The sequence below is a fragment of the Plectropomus leopardus genome, chromosome 23 (genome assembly GCF_008729295.1).
Source record: "Plectropomus leopardus isolate mb chromosome 23, YSFRI_Pleo_2.0, whole genome shotgun sequence".
Taxonomy (NCBI): domain Eukaryota; kingdom Metazoa; phylum Chordata; class Actinopteri; order Perciformes; family Serranidae; genus Plectropomus; species Plectropomus leopardus.
Window position 1 is genome coordinate 19806839 of NC_056485.1, and position 21161 is coordinate 19827999.

The following is a 21161-nucleotide window of genomic DNA, read 5'->3' on the forward strand; positions in this document are numbered from 1 at the left end:
AAGAAAGTGCCAGTGGAGGATCCCTGCACGCTCTTAAACGTCCTAAAACACGAGAAATGTCCTGAAATGCGTCCTAACTTCCTAGAATCATCCTAAAATCCTGGACATGTCCTAAAATTCTACAAACATCCAAAAATCCTGCAAATTTCCTTAAATCTAAGAATCGTCCCGAAATTCTAGAAACAGCCTAAAATTCTATGAATATCCTAATTACCTAGAAGCACACTTAAATCCTAAAAACACACGTCCTAAAGTCCTAAAAATATCCCAAATTGCTTGAAACATCCTGAAATCATACAAACATCCTAACACTCCAGAAATACAGACACCAAGTAAACACAGTTGAATATCCCCAGTTACAGGAACACACAAATGGACTCATCGTTTAATAAGTTCATCATTTCAGCGATAGTTAAATCTTATAAAACGGTTATGTTTAGGGTGCCTATGTGCATTATTTTAGTCTATCGTTGAAATAAATTTGAATCATTTAACCTCAAAAACGTAATGTTCTCAGTCCAAAAACTGTAAAAAAAAAAAAATAATAATAATAATAATAATAATGTGTCAAAAGTAAAGAAATAAAGTTTGGTGTTCTTATTAAAGCCCTGATAAATTCTGTATTTTCCAAGTCAAAGTGTCATTAAATTAATAAACATGCCATTTTCTTTGTTTTTTGTAAACGCAGGTAAGTTGTGCTGGAAATTTGGGGCGCTGCCCTGCGCTAACGTGTCCGTCCCGTTAAGTGAGTCGAGCATCTTGGGGGTTAAGGAGCCCGTGTTGTTTACTTTAAGGTGCCTGGGAAAAGACCCAGGGTTCACGAGCAGTTCATAAGGCCCTCGTAAGATGCTGCTGAGGGGCCCGTGAGGTATTTATAAACATGCTGGCCGAGAGCCCCCCCACTGCTAAAACAAATCATTAGCATCTTGCAAAAACCTTATATGACTCTGAAGAGGCAATTTTTGAGGAAATGAGAAAACCCTGGCTTATTTTCTCATCGATTGCCGCTGCATTTTTGACATTTCAGAAGGCGCTGTCAAAGGTCAGGAACTTTAAAACCTGGATTGACATCACCGTTTTTTTTCTGTGCGGTATTCAGACCCTATCACAAGTATTTAAACCTCAAAAATCTGAGCAGATTGGTTTGTAAAAAAAAAACAAAAAAAAAAAACATGCAAATAAAAACTCTTCCAAAAATAGCAAGAATTTAGTGGATTTGGGGTTTGTTTTCAAAGCTTTAAAAACTGTCCAAAAATGATATTTATAATTACAATTATTATTTATTATGCAAAATAGTTATCACTTTTTTTCTTATTTTTTCCACAATTTTTCTTGTACTTTTTTTTTTTTGGGGGGGGGGGGGGGGGGGGGGTCACAAAATTACCTGAAGAAAACAAGACACACAAAGAAAGAAAATGTTTTTTTTAAAGAACAAAAATAGTCATTTAAAAGAAAGTAAATGGCATGAAAAAAGTGCTAAAATTTAAATTTACTTAAATTAAATGTTAGAATTAATAATTTTTTAATGTGTTAAGTGTGTTAAGTGTTTTTTCATATTCTTCTCTTTTTTCTATCGCTTTTTTATTTTTATTTTTTACTAAAATTCAGTTCATTTTCTTGTCAGCTTTTCCTAATTTCTCACAATTTGCGAGACATCTCTTACAAGTGACTCACTGCTTCTTTCCCATGTTTTCAAAAGAAATCAAAACAACTTGCTCTGGTTTCAAATAAATAAATGCTAATGAAAGGCGTCTAAAAACTTATGTCGATCCAGCATTCAAAGGATTAAACATTCGACATCGAAAATTGGCTTGAGATTGGGGTTAATGACAAAGAAATTAACTTAACGATGCAGTATATTGTTATTTTGATATTGTCTTTGCGTCTTATTACATTACAGGCTCCACTGCACTTGTTTTATTGCATTATTGGAATTTGCTTTGGGAAATGATTACGTTAAAAGCCTCCGAAGGGTCAAACGGAGGGTAGCGTCTCACTGAATGACCACCGCAGGGATTGAACCCGTGACCTTGCAGCTACAGCACAGCTTCCAAACCACAAGGCCGCTCCTCCGTGTGATCGGAGAGGTGTTTTGGTGTCCGTTTGGGTGACAGGAGGGCCTTTGTGCAGCGTTAAGGGCCTGCCTGGGAAATCGTAGTTTAAAAGGCGCTCGGGGGCTCGTAAGAGCGTCCTTGATGGGCTCGCGGGGAGTTCATAGCGTGGTGGAGAGGCTTCATAATGTAGTGATGAGGGTTCATAAGGCTGCTGTTACAGGCACAGGAAGGTCAGGAACTCTGCGATGGCGGCCTCCGACTTGTAGCCTCTTGTTGACCTGATGGAGGAGTTTCTTGTTTTTTCTTCCAGTAACACAACAACCGGCGTGCTTTGGCCAAAGAGTGGCCGTCAACGGTTAAAAAGAGCCTCATTATTTTCCGATTCATTCACTCAATTTCTTCAATGTTTATTTCATCTTGTCATCTCGTATTCCCGGCCGCTCTCCGCTCATCGCCCTCTCCGCTCGATGGGAAACTCGGGGTCAATGTGTTTAACACACCCGCAAATATACGGTCTCTCTCTCTAAAGAGGGCCCCCGGTTTCTATTGAGACCCCAACACGCTCGTTAAAATCCTCCCAGAACCGTTCAGGGTTCATACACATTTTTAACAATAAATTTACATGACTTTCAAACCGATACGTTCTCTGAAACGACCACCGATATGATTCTCTGTTCTTTCTCATCATTATATCACAGATTTAATTTATTATTTTAATAAAGCATGAATTCAGAACAAGATTGGAGGTGAATAAATTGAATCATTTTTTAGCGCTGGGGAAGGACCAGTGTCTTTTATCTTGGCTTTAAGGAGGGCTATAAAACATTTTTAATGGAAGAAAAAAAAAACTTTTAAAACATTTTTGGTGATTTTTAAAGACAAAAAAATGCCTTTTTTTTTACTTTAAAAATGTGCATTTATTTTTGAAGAAAAAGTTTTGGCGTTAATTTTTTTCATTTAAAATTTTGGTTTTCTTTTTAAGAAAATATGCATTTCAAACACACTGGCAACTAAAAACACTCTTTTCTCCATTGTGTTCCTCCCTCCATATCTTCACATTTTCTTCATCGCTCGTCTTCCAGTCTCTTCTTCCAGCTCTCATCCCTCCCTCGCTGCCTTTTTCACCTCTCCCATCCTGGAGGTGAAGAGTGCACGGGGGAAAATGCCACTGACGTTCTTCTTGTCTTGCACTTTCCTTTTCTCATTTCCTTCCACATACTTTCCTCCCATCACGGCCCGCTTTGCAATTTCTCTTCGTTTCTTTTTTCCTCCGCCTAAAAGCCCAGGGGTGAAGAGTGCAGAGGAGAGTGGTTCTGCTATACGGGAGTCGTGGTCATTACGGAGCCGAGGACCATCACCGGAGGAGGACAGGGAGCCCGGAGGAAGACTGGATGCTTAAGTTTTATTGCGTGTGTCCATCAGCCAGAACTTTGGAGTGTTTGTGAGCGTTTGAAATACCACAAAAAGTGCAGTTTCCATCAACCCAGGAAAACCTAAAAAAGCAGCTGAACTTAATCTGCATTAGTCAATCATCATCAGTTCCTGTAAGGTCACGGTGGACCTCAGGGAGTGCAATCACAAGCTTCCTCCCCGACGCTCCGGATCATTTTCCGGGACATTTTCAGTGATAATCTCGGTGGTGTGACACAAATATGTTTCTCCATGTGGAAAACTTTCTGAGAAGATGTTCAGTTGATGGCAGACATCCTCAATTTGATCTGCTTGGGGGCCACTTATGCAAAATGACAGAAGGCCAGGGGCCAGTCGCTGCAGCAACATACATATGTCGGATTTTATGGCGTTTCTAGGATTTTGGACATCTCTACGATTTTAGGACGTTTCTTGGATTTTAGAAACTATCTAGGATTTTAGGACATTTTAAGGAATTTATGACATTTCTAAGATTTTAGGCCATTTCTAGGATTTTAGAACATTTTGGGGATTTTAGGATGTTTCTATGATTTTAGGTAATTTCCAGGATTTTAAGACATTTCTAAGCAGCAAGGACTTTTGGGGGATTTTAGGCCATTTCTGAGATTTTAGGACAGTTATGGTATTTTATGAAATTTCTAGGATTTTAGGACATTTCTACGATTTTAGAATTTCTCTAGAATTTTTGGACATTTCTGGGATTCACAAAATTTACATTATAGACATTGTCGGGATTTTCCGACCTTTCTAGGATTTTACAACATCTCTACGATTATGGGACTGTTTTTTAGGATTTTAGGGCATAGTTTCAGTTCCGTAATGGGACTACTGGAGTGGAAACATGAACACATCTTAGCCCTTTCTGATGGCAATGTTATCTGTTTTTGGGTGCTCTCACAGATAGCCGAGTAGTTTATTCTCAGCTAAAGGAAAATAGGACAGAGCTGAAATAATTTTCCAGGACATCACAAGATTTTCCAGGTTATTTTCTCTTTCATGTGTTTTCCAGGGTTGGAAAATTGGTCAACTGTTTTCTAGGTTTTCCCCGGGACGTGTGGGAACCCTGAATCACTATTCTGTAACTTTCGGTAAAAGCAGCTTTAATCTGACAAGCTCAGCATTCACTTATAGTTGCTCTCGTTTTATCATTTGGTTTTCGGTTTCTTTTTTTTTTTGCATTGTATCCCATCTATTTCCTGCTCACTATTTCATCTCCTCCTCGCTGATGGCTTCAGCAGGCCTCGTGAAACGTCTCCAAACACAGAAAGAGAAAGAGGACTCTGAGGGGCCATCATGGTTCAGAGGCCAAACAAATGTTCTGTCAGATTTACTGGCCGAGCGAGGTTGGTGGCGCTCCCACACACACACACACACACACACACACAAATTTGGACAAACAAATTATGTCATATCATACACCCACACACACACTTCATCCCTTCGCCACTACATGACCTCCCTTAACCTGTACCCCGTCTTTAAGTCAGCACCTCATGGTCGACCTTTCCTCTCGCCCTGACCTGAACCTGACTGTAACTCCGCCCCTGACCACTTTAAAAACACAGCCCTCCAGCTGACCACTTCTGTTTTTCTACTCTTGTGGGGACCAAAAAACATACCACATGACTATAAAAGCATGTACAAGTATTTATGAATCAAAATAAACTTCTTTTGGTTTGCTGTGAAAGATTTCGATTCCCTCACTCACTCAACAAAAATCCTTTCAGCCTCCACAGCGACACTCAACCTGCTGCTTAGGGGCCACTTTTGCAAAATGACAGGAGGCCAGGGGCCAATTGCAGCAGCCCCATGTTTCTAGGATTTTTGGATGTTTCTAGTTTTTTTAGGACATTTCTAGGATTTTAAGACGTTTCTCCGATTATAGGACATTTCTCAGATTATTGGATATTTTGGGGATTTTAGGACATTTCTAGACTTTAAGGTAACTTCTTGGATTTTAGGAGTTTCGGAGGATTTAAGGACATATCTAAGATGTCGGGACACCTCTCGAATTTTAAGAGTTTACTGGGATAATAGGATGGTTTTAGGATTTTTGGAAGTTTGTAGGATTTTAGGGCATTTCTCCGATTTTGGGATGTTTCAAGGATTTCAGGACATTTCTTGGGTTTTAGGATATTTATAGGACTTTAGGATACATGTAGGATTTTGGGACATTAGGAGTTTAACTAGCACCTCTGTTGGGGTTGGGGGGGCACCTGGCACCCTATAGAGGACCAGATTTGGCCCACAGACCGCATGTTGAGTATCACTGTTGGAGAGAGTGGTAGCACGACTCTAAATCTGTTTGACCTCCTACATCAGAGCGTTGGTTTGACATGTGAGAACTTAATTTCACATGTAAAAAGATTGTTCACAGGTGGGAAAGTCATTTTAGGGAATGGGAAAAGTGTCCAACTGTGCTTTGAATAATGTGCTTTCAAATGTTACTCCCTGACAATGGATGTCAAGGTTCTGTGAAACTCAGCTGACGTGCATTCATGTTCAGGCTTTATTTCAACAGAATGAATAATACAGTGACTTTCTGAATACTCGTATTTTGCCGATCTGGTTCTTGGCAAAAGTGGAGATTTGTTTCAGCTCGTAAGAGTTATCTTAAGGATAATTTCTGACATCTTTTGAGAGAAAAAAATGTTATGCATTGTATTGTTTTTTTTTTTTTTTTTACAGATTATCATATAAGTTTCTCATATAATCTCTTTTAATTTGTCTACCATGAATTACACATGTTCCACAATTTTACAGTTGCTTTAGTTGCTGGTGGACACGCCAGTCATGAGTGTAATTTCATGTATCTCAAAAATGTGGTAGTGGTAAGGGAATATTTTTGCATACTTGTGTGTGCGTGTGTGTGCGTGTGTGTGTGTGTGTGTGTGTGTATGTGATGTGACCCTGGTACCTCAGCTGGGACTGTTTAGCACGAGAGGGTACAGTCGGACCCTGTGACTGATCTTTCGACACCTTGACAACACACACACACACACACACACACACACACACACACACACACACACACACACAAAGTCACAAATGAGCTCTCAGCACCTCGGCTACGAGGCATTCCAGTGACATGTACATGTTCGGGTCACGGGGTCACACTCAGGACTGACTGAACGTGTGTGTGTGTGCGTGTGTGTGTGTGTGTGTGTGTGTCTTAATTTAAAAAGGCCACAGTAATGATATTTCACAACAGAGCGAATTCATCTCGCCAGAAACAAACTCAGAGTAGCATTTATTGTTTCTCTCTGTTTTCGCATCAGGTTTCATGTTTGCTTTTTAATGTCTATTGTGTGAGAAAATAGAAAAATGGAAGCGTGTAATCCGTTTCTGCAGGCCTGAAATGGAATTCAGCTCCATAATAAACATATTTGAGAGACGCATCTCAAAGTTTTATTTGTATGCCCTTAAATACATTCCCATGAATCCCATTACCACCGACCGCCATGTTGAATTTATTATATTTCCAGTTCATGACGATCTGTTTACAATCTAGAGTAGACGAGAGCAACAGCAAAGAAGTGAAAGCAGTTATTACTGTAAAACACTGCGAGTCTGACACGCAAAAATATAAAGGTTTATGTATATTTCTCAGATTTTAGGATGATTCTATGATCTTAGGACATTTCTAGTATTTTAGGTCATCTAGGACCTCTGTCGAGGGATGTGGAGGATCCTCCCCGCTCTCTTTTTTTGATAAATAAGCTCTGTTTTGATGCAGTTTTATGCACCCTGGCACCTTATGTACACTAAAAGTACAAAAACAATTCCTAGTGGGAATCACTTTGTTTATAATGCGAATAAGAAAATGGCTGAGGGATCACACGGCACCCTATTGGGCCCCAGATTTGGCCCACGAAGCATGAGTTTACATTTTCTGCTCATTCTGAATAAACTGAACTCACCATCAACAAAAACTAAGAAAACGTCACAAAACCTCCAAAGAGGACAAAGTCCCAGTCGTGCTGTTTGATTGACAGGTGATTTTCTGGGACGTGCACCAGGAACGCCAAACTGTGGACAAATCCTGGTTGTTTGTCAAAGCTATAATCACACGTGCTTTAAAGCAAGTGAGGAGATAAGTGGAAAAAGTAACATCAGTCATGCAGTTGTCATTAAAAAGTCATACTGGCTGAAATCCTACGGTGCTACACGCCGTAAATGCAAAGCTGGTTTTTCTCTGACCAGCTCACTCTCTCTCTCTGCACTACAGTTACCTCTCTCTGTCACACATATATGACCCTGCAGCCTGCTTCAGGGGGGCGAGGCGAAGAGAGAGGGAACTCTTTTCCATAGACGTCAGAGAGCAAACACAGCACCCACAATCACACATGTACGAACACACACTTTGAGCGGGGGAGAGAGCATGTTTGTGGTTAGCGCTGAGGAATTACCATGGGCTTATTCCATCATTTGCCAAAGCTCGGGGGGTAAGGAGGAATAATTCCACCGAAACACCAAAAACCACAATAAAGCATTTTCTGCTGAGAGAGTGAGAGAGGAAGAATGGAATGGAAAAGAGGGGCGGAGAGGCAGCACCGAGGGGCCGGAAAAAAAAAGAAAAACAGGCAAAAACACAGCCAGCGTCTGACCGTCAAGGATGGATGGATACAGGGTGGCAAGAAGGAAGAAAGGATGCAAGCAGTGGTGACTCTGAAGGTGACCACACGACCTCCAGTGGCTGATCAAGGTAAACCTTCACCCACATTTTGGTAGAAACTACTGATTGTATTTACTGCTGCTGTGATCTTGTTGCTGTGGTTTGCGTTTTATAAATTTCATTAAAGAGCAAACTGAACTTTTGTGGAAGAAAAACAAAAATAAAATGTAGCCACTGATCTCCCTCCAAAAAAGAAAAAATAAACAAAAAAGAATCACTGATTTTTACTCCATATCATGTTAATGGATTTTAGCCAAAAATTAGTTCACTATTAAAAGGTTCAATTCTATAAAGAAAAAAAAAATTAAAATTGTTTATTTTAAAATCCCCAAGCGTAACTCTTTTAGAAAGTTTCAATAGTATAGTATAGAGTCTTTGCAACCTAAGTGATATTTTTAAGCAAAGCATGTCATGAAATGGAGTATTTTTAGGAGAATAAAAAGTCCAAAATTCGAATAATTCCATTGCTTACCTTCCCTGTGAGCATTTCAAGAAAAACTTCTAAAAAGTTACAGTGCAACCCAAACATTAGCCCTCTGGGTTGAAAAAGTAGGCCAGTGCCAAAGTGCCAAAACTTCCTCTTATGGCCACTTGAAGCCACTCCCAAGGCGAGTAAATACCCACATAAAATATCCAACTTTACAGCGCAGATAAAATATGTTTACAGCCTGGTACTAAAGAGCAATTATGAATTACAGCGGCTGTTCTGGAATTTTTATATATTTCTTAAGTTAAAATTTGTCCAAATATGGTCACCTCAGGTCACTTCTGACCCAGATGGCACCAGTCAAAACGCCAAACTCAAGGCTTAAAATCGGGAGTCCTAAAAACAAACCACCTCTAGCCTCTTTTATTCATATGTTTATTAGGGCTGTTCCTAACACCATTTTCTGGGCTACAGAGCTTCCGCATTGATCAAAAACGAATAATCAGAGATTCGGTTGGCAGGAGGGGGAGATGACAGACACCTTGCAGTAACCTTGCGCCCCAGAGCTTCAGTGTCAGGTGAGAGAGAGACACCATGGGTCAGGTGAGAGAGAGACACCGTGTGTCAGATGAGAGAGAGACACCGTGTGTCAAGTGAGAGAGAGACACCATGGATCAGGTGAGAGAGAGACACCGTGTGTCAGGTGAGCGAGAGACACCATGTGCCACGGAGTTTCAGTGTTAAGTGAGAGAGAGCCCTGTGCGCCCCCTGTGTCCCTGTGTTTTTCTTGTCTTCAATCTTTGGAAACTGGATCAGCCAAAACTTGGCAACTGGAGCCAAATTTTTAGATGGAGAGAATTTGTAGACCAGCCTTATAAACCTTTTCTGGTGTTAAAGATGATTTCAATACTTATTTGCAGACATTTTGCAAAGAAAAAGAGCAAAAACATCCAATTGTATTGTTACATGAGCCTGCAGCTTAAAAAGTGCTATCTGTAAGTGTAAGCTAACTTATATGCAGTAAAATGTGCATATTTGACCTAATAAGTAAGAATTGAATCAAATTAGAGGAACAAAGTCGGTCTCCCTGTATAAGTTTTGCTTTAATATGAATCATCATTTCCCTCCTGTGATATGTCTACATACATATTTAATTCATATTCATGTCAGCCACATGAACTGATTTATCTGTGCACTCATAGATACACGTCCAGAGATCAAACTACACTGACAGAGGTAGAGGGATAAAGAGGTTGGCGGACGCTGGCTGGTCACTGAGCTTTCATCGTACTGAGAAACCAGAAACAACAGTTTGACACGTGTGGCGAAAGTTCAAGTCGCTGACAGAAATTTCTGTAAAAGTTCAACTGCTCTGACAAGGACGCCAATTAACTGCGTCTGTGTGTCGCCACCGTGCGCCGGATAATAAAAGCAAAAAGAGATCAGAGGAGAACAAATTACTTTTCTGTCGATGAAAAAATGTTAAAACAAAGGTGCGGAGAGATGGATGACACCACGATGAGAGAGAAGAGTGGAAAGAAAAGGCAAGAGTGAGTCATGGCTGAGTAAATGGAGACAGAGGGGAAAAGACGTCGCCACACATAAACTCTGAAATAAGTTTTCATTTTTGTCACTACATCATCCTCACACTGCTATATCACCTGACAGACGTGTGCAGATTTTTCTCCAACGAGGTGAGAAATGAAAGAGGGATGAGAGAAAGGAAAAGATGACAGAGGTGATTGACGCTCTGATTAAAGGTGGAGGATTGGGATGATAATGAAGCGTCTGTCCGCTGCACCTGACCCTAATACCTGCAAATAACCTGCGTGACATCTATCAGAGTGCGCATCTGTCCTGAAATATCTATTACAGCCTTCATCCCTTTGAGGAATCTGTCTCGTCTTTCAGCGTCTTCATATTTGGACACCTGGGGAGGACAATAACAGGCGGACCACCTGCAGGACCATATTTAAGGACGGACTGGTGAAGGCCAACACAGGGCTGAGAGACGGACAGTCAAGTATCTCCGGTGCAAACTACAGTTACAGTTACCACAGTTCCTATCAACTGATGTGCTCTCACTTTAACCTTTGAAATCTTAGGGAAGTTGGCAACGAGCAATTTAAGAAGAAATAACCCAAAATCAGCAATAAATTAGTAAAAAAAAAAAAAAAAAAAAGGTACAAGAAAAGAAAATTTGCACACAAAAATAATGGTTGAAAAATGAAATCAAAAACAAAGAAAAAACAGGGAAATGAACTGATGAAAAAACATTTTTTCTTCAGCTGCATTCAGACTCCTTTTACAAGCATTTAAAACGTTAAAATGTGAGCAAATATGTTTAATTTTATTCAGACAAATGGGCAAATTGCCAGACATCAGTAAAAAGGGACGAGGAAACTAGTTGGGGTTTTTTTAGAGAGAGACTGGTAGAGAGAGAATATTGGAAAATTATCACAAAAAAATGGAAAAAAATGACTACAAAGTATATTTATAATTATTAAAATAATATATTCAAAATGTGTTGCAGAGTGTTTAATACATTTATTTATTTATTATATTTTTTCAATTTTCACTTTTAGGTCATTTCCTTGTGTATGTTTGATTTTTATGTTTATTTTTTTGTGCTACTTTTCAGGAGATTTTCTTTTAACTTTTTGTTGTTAATTTTTGGTTAATTTCTTAAGTTGCTCATCATCTTCTTACCATGTTTTTGAAAGAAATCAAGTCAGTTTGTTAGGGTTTCAAAGCATTAAATAGGACGTTATGTTAATAAGCCACTGCTTATTTTTTCTGAGCTTTTATCCATTTAAGTTTCCAAATTTTCACTGCAAACATTAACTTTTTGTCTAAAACATCCACTTCATGTACGTCACATATACACCAATCCCGGATCAAAATCTTCCCGACATCATGCATCCCCCTCGGCTGGTAAAAACAAGTTCATCCCGCGGCCTCAGTATACTGAACATCCCCTCTTTCCTGACTTGTGCCAGTTTATTAGAAGGAAGGTAATAAATGTTGGTCTTCCCATTAATTTTCCCTAAAACCCTCATTTAAAAATCATGAGCGCACATCACGATTTCCATTATTAAATATGACGGCGTCTCTTCTCATGCTCTCAGTAATGGCGACCGAGGTAATCCTGGGTAATTCCCCATATATCAGCCCCGCAGGCTGAGTTCACTGCCAGTAATTGCACATGTGGCATCAGGTCTCATCTTTAGGGTGAAAAATTGAGACAACGAAAAGAAAATGGGAGAGATTTACTGTAAAGCTGAGGTCAGTCGGTTTTTATAACTTTCAAACTAACACACACACACACAGGCAGGCACACACACACACATACACACACACACACAGACACACACACACTATCAAGCCAGACAGATATGACATCATCGTGGTCTGTGATTCAATCGTCACCGGCGGCAACTGCAAGCCCAGCACATGACCGCAACCTCGTATATCAAGACCCCTGCAGTGTGTGTGTGTGTGTGTGTGTGTGTGTGTGTGTGTGTGTGTGTGTGTGTGTGTGTGTTTTAATGATAAACTGGAGGATGGGATCTGTCTGTTTGGAAAAGCTGACAGCTCTATCAATTTTTCTGCCCACGCACTCGTCCAGTGAACCTCTTTCTGTTTTAAGATTGACTCGGTGTCTCCATGTGAGTCCATTAATCAGTTTCTTTTAATTCATTTATTAATTAAAAGTCTTCATCTTCTTTTTTCAAGGCTTCACTTTTTTGTGACTTATTGGTTGGTTATTGGACCGAATCATCTAAAAGCAGCTTCAGATCTAAAGGTGTCAGTTTACATTCATAAAGACAAAACTTAAATGGTCCAGAAATTGTAAACAAAAGTCAAGTTAGGGGGTAAAAAGACAACGAACTCGTCTTAATTTCTATACGATATCGTACATCGTGGAGCACCGTCAACTTCTGTTCATGTTGGTGTTGATGTACAGCAGGGATACTTTTAGGATGTTTCAAGGATTTCAGGACGTTTTGAGGATTTTAGGACATTTTAATGATTTTAGCGTGTTTCTTGGATTTTAGGACATTTCTAAAGTTTGAGGACATTTCTAGGATTTTAGCATTTCTTTTAGCTTTTCTTAGAATTTAGGATGTTTCTAGGATTATAGGAAGTTTTTAGGATATTAGGACATTTCTAGGATTTTAAGACACTTCTAGGATTTCAGGAAGATTTTAGGACATTTCAGGGATTTTGGGACATTAGGAGCTTAGCTAGGACCTCTGTTGGGGGCTGTGGGGGATTGTCCGCTGGCACTTCTTTTGATAAACAGGCTCTGTTTTGATGCTGTTGTATAGATTCTGGCATACTATGTATACTAAAAGTACAAAACAATACCCACTGGGAATACATTAATGTTTATTGTTAACTACAAAATGACTGGGAGGCCCTCGGTATCACTGGTCTACCAAATCGCTTTACAGCACAACATCATACAAAGTCATAATGTACTCCGGGGTATTATATGTGGGAGACTTGTTTTTCAGTATCGTATGGATTCAGTTATGATGCACGCAGATGTTTATGATAGTGAGCATCATGCAGATCTCGTTTAATTTACTCTTCTGGGATTAAAACTATTTGCGATGTACTGTAGGTGCTCTCCGGCGTGTCTGAACGAGCCACAGACACCGGCCACGCCACAGATTGTTGTTTGCATGACATCATCATGTCCTGGCGGCCCCTGCGACCTCTGATGAGCTGTAAATTACACCAACGAGCTCCTCCGCTCTCTCCGCCTCAACAACAGTGCGATCAATGCGAATATCTAACAGTGAATAATAAGAGCCGACTCTCAGACTGAGGAGCTGACCCCGACCCTCCACTCAGCCTCTGTATCGACCCGCTTGATAAATTCACTCTCCTCGGGTCATTACTGCCCCGCGGCGCCCGGGGTGACACATGCTCTCTGTGACTCCTGCCGCATGGCGTCACCAGATATAAACTGAGAGAGATCCTAAAACACGTTTTAGGAGACAGGCTTTTATAATACTTGTTTATGGGGGTATTGTTTCTGATAATGCAATAAAAATATTAACATATTGGCGTCGTCATAAAAGTCAGTCATATTTATAGATCATTAGGGTTAATGCCGATGATGTTATGCTCTGCTCTTAAGACTTTAATGCTGCCTAAAGTGGCAGGCATGTTCATAAGGACCAGAGTTCACGGCCGTAAGTGGAGCATCAACGTTCAGAAGATCGTGTCAGCGGTTTTCATATTTTCACTTAAATGTCAGCATAAACTGCAAAAACAAGACACGGGAGTCTCCTCTCAGTTGTCAATTTTTTTTTTACCTTTTTTACAACTATTTTTGATGTTAATAAGATTGCTGGTACTAATCCTGTGCAAATCACAGTCCTTTTAGCTGGTGCAGTCCATTGTTTGTGGATCTGGCCCATGATATGGAAAAGAAACGAATTGCAGAATATTCGTGTTTGACTGCCGAGTCTGATTCATTAGAGTGGATTTGCATTTGGCCTGAACACTGTGGCTTAAGTATTTGTTACTGACAATGATGTAAAGGCCTTTTTTCCTTTTTGTTCACTGCACTTGCTATTAGGTTTGCTTGCTTTTATTTCAGTTTTATTTTTACATTTTCTAAATAAAGATTTGTTCATTTATTCATTCATTTATATACGTGTGAGGATTTGGGATGAAAAAACAGACTCAGTGTGCAGAGGCCATTAATCTTCAGTTTGGTGTTCGGTGGTTTTATCAGAGCTTAACTGCTAAAGACAGCGAGCGCAGATTTCTCACTTTCTCACAAGTCTTTTGATTTAGTGTTCATATAAAATAAAATATTGATTAGTGATGCATTAGTGAGCGAGTTACTAAATCTCTTCCAGCTCCAGGGGTGCTGCTCCGCGGCTTAACTCTGACCTTTGACCCCCGCTGGATCAGTAAAGTATCACCTTATTATCGAAAGTTGGACGAGCTCCGCTGCGCCGACGCTTTCGTCTCTTCAGCTTTTATCAGGTTTCACACTCCGACAGCTGTTGAGTTTGAAACCAGCGGGGCGTCCCGTCTCGCTGATGGTGTGTGTGCGTGAGTGTGTGTGTGTGTGTGTGTGAACAGCACCAGAATGTGTTTTACAGCCTGAGAAGGCACCATCCTCGGGGCTCGTGTTGTTAGTGAACCACATTCCTCTCTCTTCTCATAATCACGCACAGACGCACAGTTCAGCACCGGGGCACCGAAACACACTGCTTTCATCACAGAGGGAAAAAAAAACTCTTATTGATATCTTTTTCTCATTATATTAAAATCTTTTTCTGATTAGCATCTTATATTATTCAATAGGGTATTTTGCGGAGCGTTTGTACACACGATAGCAGTATAATTTTCAAAGCGCGTCATGCTTTGAAAGCTATATCGTTATCTTGCGTGCCAGTGATTTACTAAAACAATCTTGTTCTTTAGTTGAAGGAGGTTCACCTTTTGTTCCAATAAGCCTTCTGAGCTGCGTTTATAGATTCTTTTTTTATTTAAAGTAAATGAAAGTATTTATGATAAAGCTGCGCTCATAAAACGTGTTCCTCAGGACTTGCAAGTTAAGGGAATTATTTTCCTTTTTCTATAAAAACTGGAGCAGAAAACTACAGGAACGTCTTCAACGTAAACGATAAACTACATCGCCCAAAATCCTCAAGAGTCAGAATTTATGTTCATTTTTTTAGCAGCCTGCCACTTGGGGGCGATACATCGAGCCATAAACACAACATTAAAATCTTCTCACCTCGTAAAGGTGTTGTGGCAAATATTAGCACGCGGTTGCATATTTAGGCGTGCGTTTACACACAGAGTAATATTTTTTGGGGTCTCGTTTCTCTCTGATGAATTTAAGTCCAACATTCAATCCTCTTTGATTTGATTTATTTTTGTTTCATTAACTCTATTATAACAGTACTTTATTTAATTTATTGTACAAATACTTCAAACTTTTTTATAATAGTGCTTTATTTAACTTTATCATCACAGTATTTTAACTTTATTAAAATAGTACTTTATTTAATTTTATCGTAACAATATTCTAACTTTAATATTAATAGCATTATATTTAACTTTAATGTGAAGGTACTTATACTTTATCATAACAGTACTTTAAATGTATTATAATAGTACTGTATTCAACTTTGTTGTAAAATTACTTTATTTAACTTTATTATAAAGGGTCGAACCTTATAAATAGTAGTACTCAGTTTAACTTTATCATAACAGTACTTTATGTAACAGTGTTGTAAGAGTAATTTAACTTTATCATAAGAGTACTTTAACTGTGTTGTAAAAGTAGTTTAACTTTATCATAACAGGACTTTTTTTTAACTCTAACAATAATTCCTTCAGCTTTATTGTAACTACTTCATTTAAGTTTATTATAACAGTACTTTAATAAACGTTATCACAGCAATACTTTATTTACCTTCATTGTAAAAGTACCTTAGATAACTTGATTGTAACTTTAGCTTTAACTGTCAGTACTTTATTAGATCATTTTGCAGGTCATGGATGCAGGACGATTGTCATCATTTCAGCAGACGGAGATTACGACACCGAGTTTGTCATGAGACAGAAAAGGAAGATCAATAAGAAGTTAGAGAGGAAGAGAGAACAATATAACGTGATGGTGAGGATGAAATCAGAAAAACTGAGTATAACAAACAGAGACAAAAAGAAAAGCAGAACAACAACAAACCGGAGGCGAGGAGGATTGAGTGAGAAGCTGCAACTAAAACTGAAAATGAACAATTGGAAAAACTACATCATGAGCTGGGAATTGCACCTGCGCTGTCAAAATTGAAGGAAAATGTCTGCCCTCTTGACCTGCGCCGCTGCCTGTTACCCGTCACGTCTCCTCTCACAGATGGGACATGCGTGTCTCTCGGTTTCAGTGCACGTGAATTGTATGCTAAGTCTCGACCCCTAACGTCGCAAAATGACCCGGCTGGACGTACCCTCAAAGCTCCGTCGTGGAGGCAGCAGCCTGTCCACATCCACGCGTGTGGATTCAAGGCCGAGGATTTGGTGAAGTTGTGGTGCAGCTGTGCGACACATGGAGGACCATGTATGAATTAAAACACAACAAAGAAGCGAGAGGAGGAAGAGACTGTAACAAAATGCGGGAAAAGAGAAGAAGAAGGGGAAAAAGCCGAGGTTGAACTCTGCGGCGGCACGCATTCAGAGAAAAGACGTAAGAACGGCGAGGAACTCTGACTCCGCATCGATTACAGCGATTACCAAACGGAGACTGACGCATGATCGGACATTCAAATACCTCTGTGAAACTCCCACATCGCTTCCACAAAAACAGGAAGACAATAATGGGAACACACACATGCATGCTTTACGCAGTGACGCACACAGTGACACACACAGATCACATATACACATAATCACATGCAATGACGCATGTGTGCATAAATATTTCCTAATACACACACACACACACACACACACACACACACACACACACACACACACGCTGAAACATGCTGGCAGTTGTGAATGAGTGTTAACGGAGGTTTGGATGCACACACACTCGGTAAGCTCGTGCGTTTATGATCTTGATCCAGTAATGTTCGCAGACTCCCGGCCTCCACTCAGTGGTCATTAACTGTCAATCAAAACGGGGAACGTGGGGAGACGGTGACGGCTGTTTGAGTTTGTGTCCGGACAGAGCTGGCCCGGTGCACTGGAGAGGAAAGCAAAGTTTGACAAATAAAAACTCCTCCACCTGACGTGAAATCACCTTTGAGTTATTAATGCAAAGAAAGTGTTTGCATCTACGTCAATTTCGTCAAATGCACAGAGCTGCAACACCAGCGAGAAACCAGAAAATAAACATCTTCATCTCGAGACGAACTAAAAGTATCGCCACACAGTTGTTTGCCTCGGCGCACCAGTCGAGCTGCAGGTGCGCGTGAGGTTTCACACTCGCAAGATAGAGACGGATGAAAGGTCACAGTGACCTTGACCTTTGACCACTAAAATCTACACTAACCCAGTCTCAGTTAGACCACATTCAGCCCGTCACCAGGACCAAGCCTCCGAGCTTTCAGGTACAAGACGTTGTCTCTAACAGCCAGGTGGACCGACCCCTCCAGGCGGCGTGAATGGAAGTTCAGGGTTTTCATTATATTTTAAGAGTCGCCCCTGTTATGTTTTTACAGCCCGGTTTGCTACAATATAGTCTTTCTGCACAGCGAGTGAATGGGAGCCATATGGAAAACACGGCACTGTACCTGAGCTGCTATTTTAGTCACACAGACTGGGTATTGTACTGTAAGGATGGAGGGAGAGACAGAGGAGGTGAAAAGAAAGGGAGGAAAGAAATAAAAATGAAAGGATGGTGGAGGTTAGAGGAGGAAACAATAAGGGTTAAAGGAAGAGGAAGACGGGAGAGAAAGAATTGGGAGAAACAAAGAGATGGAGGGGAGGCAGGAAGGACACAAGAGAAACAACAAATAGGGAAATTGAGCGAAGGGAAGACGAAAAAATAGCAGATGAGAGAAAAATTCAGTATATCGGTCCGGTCGGGTCATGCTCTTTACGTTTTAAAGGCCTCACAAAGCATCATATCGCTCCGTGCACTTTTCAAAATCAGGCTATGAAAAATATTATGCAGAAATATGATTTTCTACTTTCATTTAGTGTATTTTTTTAACAAACATCAATCCTATTCAGAAATATTAAATATTCATTAATTTTCAGAAATTTACCCTTTAAATGCCAGGTTTTTGTCATCATGTCACTATATTTTTAGATTAAAGAAAAAAAGATCAATATACTACATTTAAAGCAGCCATTTTCTCCATATGCCAAACATGGCAAAAAATAAAAAATAAAAATGACAAATTCCAGAGCAAAAGCGCAGAATGAGCCAGATCAAACATGTCTGTCTGAATGGGTTTCAATGGAGCATAATTTTGCACTCAACAGTATGACTGTAACAATTTTATTTACACGGTGTATTTTAGACGAAATGTAGGAGCTGAGCTGGAAATTCCAAGATTCAACAAAAATACACAATCTTTCCAAAATGTATGCCATATGCAGCCTAAATAACCAAAAAATGAAGAATGAAAAAAATGCAAACAGTCCCCTTAGAGTTCAACACACTATATCATAATATTTTATTATCATAAAAATATCAGCCCAGTTCTCTGTCTGACACATATTCACCCTCTCACTCTCTCACTAACCATCCACCAGATGTGTGAGTGTGTCGAGGTCAGAGAGCATGATGGAGGAGGAGGAGGAGGAGGAGGAGGAGGAGGAGGAGGAGGAGGAGGTATAATTTCACACCTGTCAGGTTCACGGCCTCACAGAGGACGACAGGCGAGGGAGATGAGAAAGAGTCGAGAAGTCAGAACAACTCTTTCCTTTCCTCGACTTTCTGCTTTTGTTTAAAGAACACGTGCAGACGATTCGCTTAACAGTTTTTGACTCGAGCTGTGAGATTCCAGCAAAGTTTACTGGGCCAGAAAACCAAAAATTTCCATCACCTGCTCACCTTGTAATACCTCAGCTGTGTTCGATTTCTCCAAAGTTGAGGCAGCATTTTTTAAATCTATTTTATAAAGTATGTAGCTTCAACGGGACGGGATACGGATTCGGGGTTTTAAAAGAAAGACACTATCAACACGTCCGAGGGACATATTTTGATGTGCTGTACTGCAGCAAAAGGATTTTTAACACTTTCAAACCTTGAATGACAACTTTCACAAGCTTTTAAACTTTGGAGTAATTTGGATTAATTTGTTTTGAAAACATGGAAATAGGTAATGAGCATTAACTCAGATCAAATTGTCCCGCAAATAGCAAATTTGAATGCAAATGTGCACTTTGTGGGACTAAAAAAGGGTTATCTTATCTTTTCTTATCTTATCTTATTGTTATTATCATTAAATTGGAATAATAGGTTTGTGTTTTCAAAAGTGGTAAAGAAGGAGAGAAAAACACTATATCAGCTGTGACCCGGGACATCAGACCTGCTCAAACTCATGATTTGGATTCAAGGGTGATTCACCCTCATACAGTACAAACCTGCACGCACAAAGACACTATTAACCTTAAAATATTAAAAGTACTCAGAGTAAGTCGTTTCACTAATCCGCACACACGTTTGCTGCTGCAGAGAGGCAGAGTTCAGCCTGTGATCACAAACAAAACGAGCTGCGGAAAAATACCAAAACACACACTGGCATTCACTGAAGTAATGAACTGTACTTTTAAGACAAATTATATTAGTAAAAACATATGGTTAACACACACACACACACACACACACACACACACACACACACACACACACACAGAGTAATATTCTCAGCTCATAGGCATTAATATCAGGGGTGATATAATGACTCCCGAGGGCTCTGACCTTTTTAAGTGGGATGGAAAACAAAGGCAGCGCTTAGACAGCTGCCCGCAAACATACGCACGCACACATGCCACACACACACACACACACACACACACTATTCCAACTTTTTGCTCTGATTTATTGTGATAAAAGGGAGGACCTTGGCCTTGGCAGTCTGTCCTACATTTCTACTAAGATGATTTTTTTTTTCTGCCCTGTTATTTGTTTGTTGTTGGAGCATGTCTCTCTCTGTGTGTGTGTGTGTGTGTGTGTCTGTGTGTGTGTGTGTGTGTGTGTGTGTGTGTGTGTGTGTGCGTATGGATTTGTGTGTCTGAGGGTCTAGACTGGTGTGTGTTTTTGTAGCCCTCCAACTAAGGAGTTGATAACTTTCCAGCTACTGAAAACATTTATTTATTCTTTCCTCCCTTTTCATACAAATGGTCTTTAGCAGTCAGTGGGAGTGTGTGTGTGTGTGTGTGTGTGTGTGTGTGTGTGTGTGTGTGTGTGTGTGTTTTCTTGCCATAAGTTTTAAATTGATTTTTAATATTATTATTTCATTTATCATATCATTTTTATGTGTGTTTCCGAGGAATTTCATTTATCATTTTCTGTAAGGGACAGAAACTTATAGCACAAGAAAAATAAAAGAGAGCCACAGTACGCAGATTTATCATCATTAAAAAGCCGTTTAAACCGACCAATGTGAGCAAGTCCAAGAGCCAACATGCACAATTTTAAAAAACTGAACTACGTGCAGACTGCCGGGCTGATTGGTTGACCTCCTGTTTGAAAGCTGTTTGTGTTTATTATAAACACAAAAAAATCTGTTCAGTTTAAGATGACTGAACATGACAAGAGCGAGTGTCAACACGTGTTTGATTCATGATGCAGCGCTATGAAACACTACGATTATTTATATTTTCCTGTCGCTTGCATTGAAAACTCTGTAATGGACGAGATTCAGGTGGCAGCTGGAGTGAAACCCGGTCCATGTCTCACTGCGATGATGGTAAATATAAAATATGATTTAGCGTTTGGACGACACTGGCAGCTGTGGAGCCACTTAAAACACTGCAAACAATAAATAAGCAACGGAGGTAAAACAAGATGTTATAGGAGCAGACACTCGAGTCCGACTTCAAGGTTTTACCAATTATTCCTAATGTGCTGAGGTAG